A 4,540-nucleotide genomic window follows, 5' to 3' on the forward strand; every position below is an offset into this window, starting at 1 on the left:
GTCTCCTTGAGACATAAGATGATAAGTCCCGTTTCCCAATACTTACACATTACTGCTTCGCGGCAGAAAGAGGTGCCGTTGTGGTAACCATAATCTAGCCGGCATCCTGTTCAAAGCCTTCCACTGGAAAAAATACTCAATGGACATAAAATAGATACGGAAAGTAGGTAGAGGACGTAGGCTGGTCCATGTTGCACACGTGTGGTAAACGTTAGTATAACATAAATGACTTTCTTAATGATACCACCGATTGGGAATGTAGTGACTGCCCTCAGACTATTGAATAATAAGTTTAATTGTACAATATTACTTTGTAAACATATTTTTTGATAATAAAAAAGCCCGTTGAGTTTGTTGCGCCCGTTCTTCTCAGGTCTGAGGCATTGATTTTGGAATGGGTAGTTTTTGACTTACAATAAGTGATGTCACATCCTATTTTGAATAAAAATATTTGAATTTGAACTCATAAACGGGTACTGTTTGTGGTGTCTGATCGATCTGTTATACTTAATAAAAATTTGTTTTTATGGTTTAATGCGATTACCTATTATGACAGTTATCACAACCATCATATTCACGAAGCATCCATACAGAAACTATAAAAAATTCAAGCTCTAAAGGTTGATGCATCCAATATACGATAATCTATATTGATACGGTTTATTTTTTATGAAATATTTAATAATTTAAACACGATTCCCTTATTGGATGCAGCATCTTACAAACAAATTTGTTTTGTATATTACAGCTATTGTAAAATATTCTAATTTATTTGAAATACTTTTTACGTGTTCCTATTTATCCAAACTTAAGGTAGATCTAGTAATTTTAAAAGAAATATTGATAATGTCGATTCAAAAGCACTTAGTTTAAGCCGATTTAAATATAGTTTGATTTTGATGAATTTAAAGAATATCCCTTACAAATTAGTTTTCAACGTTCCTGGGTCAGTGAAGCAATATCTGTAGAGCTCAGTGACTTCAAAGTGAATCTAATAACAGGCCTCAAAGCAATCAGTCTCAGTGTTTACGTTCAATCTGGAGACGCCCGGGACGAGACAGTTATGATAGTTAATGAATTAATTTGAATATCGACTAGAGCCGCCGATGACCGCGTGCGACGGTGGTGGAGATGAAAATCTGTTGTTACAGCCGTCCACAATCCTGACGAGACTTAGCCAACCTACTGAGATATTATGACTGCAGCTGGGTGATAGCAGGAACAGAGACTTACGACTGTAACTGGAAGTCTAAGACTTTGCTCAGAACTTATTTAGGTAAAACTAAACTGGGAGTGATAAAACGAGAGCTTGACTTATAGTTTGGCTAATAGCTTAAGCTCAGCATGATTTTAGCTGTCAAATGACTATAAAAACGATATCAAAGATAATGCTAAGCTTACACTCAGTAAGCTCGTAAGTAGAAGCTAAAAAGAAAACTTTATATCACGTAGAAATTTTTCGTAATCACGAAAAAAATGGTAGTCCGTTGGAGCAAGGTCTGGCGAACTCTAATTGTAGATTCTCTAGAGTTAAAACGGTTTCTCATGTTGTATAAGTCACGCGTTATTATGTAGCAGTAATGGTGATAATCGATTCATGAATCGGGGCTGTTTCACTGCTAGTTTTGCTATCACAGTTTGGAGTTCGACACAGTAGACATCTGCTGTTATTGCTTGACCAGATCGGAGAAAGCTTTATGGCCGTTTTGAATAACATATCTATCCTTAGTTAAACTTACTAGAGGAAGACAAATCTATCCTTTTACGCTTACTTACATTTCAATAGCCTATCGACAGATAGCATTGGACTATAACTAATAATATCACTATTGACACGAGAGTGGGTCAGGTATTGGAAATAATACTCCGCTTATAGGAACGAGTCTTTATTTGCATTCACTTTTTCTGAACTTGCACTTCGCCGGTTTGCCGGTGTTCCTCTTGTGGGCGGTACCTTCAACGCGTCACACCGCACCTAACACTAAGTCTCTTCTATCTTCTTCTTCTTGGAACACTTCCACTTTTCACTACTTCTTCTTTTCTACTTCTTCTTCTTTACACTTTCGAGTCAGAACTAGAACTGCCGTAGGGCGTAGGCCACGCTTAGTACGGCTTATATACCCCCAGATCTGTTCTATTTTCAAAATGATTCTCCCATTCCATCTTTAAATTTAACTTGTACTAGAAAATTCTTTTGCTTACACATTTTCCATCCCTTTTTTACTGTTCGATTTGATCCTGACCCAAAAAAAATCCATACACGGGTAGGTGTATCGAACCCGGGTCTACAGCGTCCAAAGTAAACACTTTTACGCTGAAGCTACGAGTATTGCTGACGGAGCTGTTGAAATTATCAATGTGTTGAAATTTGACAACTCTCATCATGTACGTTGCCGCACGATATGACGTTTGACAACTCCCGTCATATACGTCGAAGCGTTGCTACGCGACACTATATTGGACATAAGTATGGATTGATAAAATCTTGTCATTAAACGATGATAGCAATGTATTCGTAAGTAGAGATATGTTATTGAAAATGGCCGTTAGTGAATAACACCATGCTAAGACCACCAAATAGTTACAATTGAAATGAAATGAAATGAAATGAAATTTTATTTTCCTTTACCTTTTTATTAGTTAGCTTTGCTTTAAATACTTTTTTTTAACTCGTATTCAATAATCACTCGAATTTTCGAAGTATCCATCTTTCTTGACTGATCTGAATAAAAAAAAGTAACTGAAAGTTGATAAGTAGGTACCATGTGATAAAGTTTTGCTCAAAAATCACAAACCAAGATGGTTCTATGTCATCTCGAAGTACCTATTAAAATAAAACAGCCATTTCATACTTTAAGCTCTTTTATTAAATCCCTCGGACAGTAAAATAAAGGAACAACATAATGTACGTGAACGTAATGGCAGGATAAAGTAAAGTATTAAATAATATATTAATAATATGCGCATTATATTTTCATAGATTTTCAATATTTTCATTTGTGTTCGCGGGGTGCATGCATGAAGTGAGAATTTTAACGACTATAGACGGAGCAAGCTAAATATTTTAGGATTCCATGGATTATGAGTAGTCTGCCTGTCAGTAAGCTATATGTCATGAGCCTGAGATATGTTCTAAGGCCGCTACGACTTATGATTTAAAAATAACGAGTTTGGAATTATAACTTACACATCGTGTGTTCGCGTGGTAAACAGCGATAGGGCTGCCCGTCGAAGATAAGCTTTATTCCAGAGGCAAAGGAATACAAATTTTCTGCGAGGCACTTGTACCAAGGGGAGGCTCCTTTGCACAGGATGCCGGCTAGATTATGGGTACCACAACGGCGCTTAATTCTGCCTTGGAGCAGTTATGTGTAAGCATAACTGTGTTTCGGTATGAATGGCGCCGTAGCTAGAGAAATTACTAGGCAAATGAGACTTTTAGGGTCTTATATCTCAAGTTGATGAGCGCAGTTGTAGAGCCAGTCAGAATTTTTGGACGTTCCAAGAATTTTGGGCAGCACTACATTGTAATGGGCAGGGCAAACCAATATCGATCAGCAGCGTCCTGCTCGTCCCGTCACTTAATTTTAATAAAGAAATCAATGAACATAATGCTATAAAAACATTAATTGAGTTAATACTTAAATATAAATAATATAGGTCATGTATTCATCATCAATATTTATAATATTTGGGGCACCGATGGGCCTTTTAGGACCTTACATTTTTTTGTTACTCTCCATTGATCAACATCATCAAATGAATGATGATTATTTATATAAAAATAATAATTTCTAAAGCATTTGATTTAATAAGAACTTGGAGTGAAACCAATATTAATAAATAAAATAATATGGGTACTATTAATGTATTCTTAAGTCTCAAGATTATGTATCAAAAAAATATGGCATACTCGACCTTAACATACGAAACATAGGAAAGACATTCCCTTACGCTGATACATATCGACTTTTATTATTTGTGCACTACAATAAATATAATATACAAATGATTTAAGTTTTCTTTTTGACACGTTGTTTTTCGACACGTGTTTCGCCTCTACACGGGGCATCCTCAGGACGTGTTGTCTCGCCAAAATCTGGCACCAGTCTCGTGTCGAATTGTTTTAAAAACAAATATTGGCGGAATTAACACTAAAGAAAACTTAAATCATTTGGATATTATGGAAATTATGGATTTCCCCAAAGTAACGCCTAATTCAATAAATTTTCATAAATATAATATTAAAGAATTCCGTCTATATATTATACATCTATGGCCCGGTATATGAATAGGAAGCATTAATATGTGAATGCAAACTTTGCTTTGAGATTTCAATATTGTTGAATATATGAGCTCTGGGCGTGTCACTCTAGCATACAAGATCTTAATATGTAGACTGCAGTATAATGTTTATGATTAGCAGTTAATGTTTGTTAATATACAGAAACTGAAGAAGTTTTACATTATTTATGAATGAAGTCATCCGCAGGGCATTTGTCACTCTTAATATACCAGCTGTTTTAGAGCCAAATTGTAT

The sequence above is a fragment of the Leptidea sinapis genome, chromosome 2, assembly GCF_905404315.1.
Source record: "Leptidea sinapis chromosome 2, ilLepSina1.1, whole genome shotgun sequence".
Lineage (NCBI taxonomy): Eukaryota > Metazoa > Arthropoda > Insecta > Lepidoptera > Pieridae > Leptidea > Leptidea sinapis.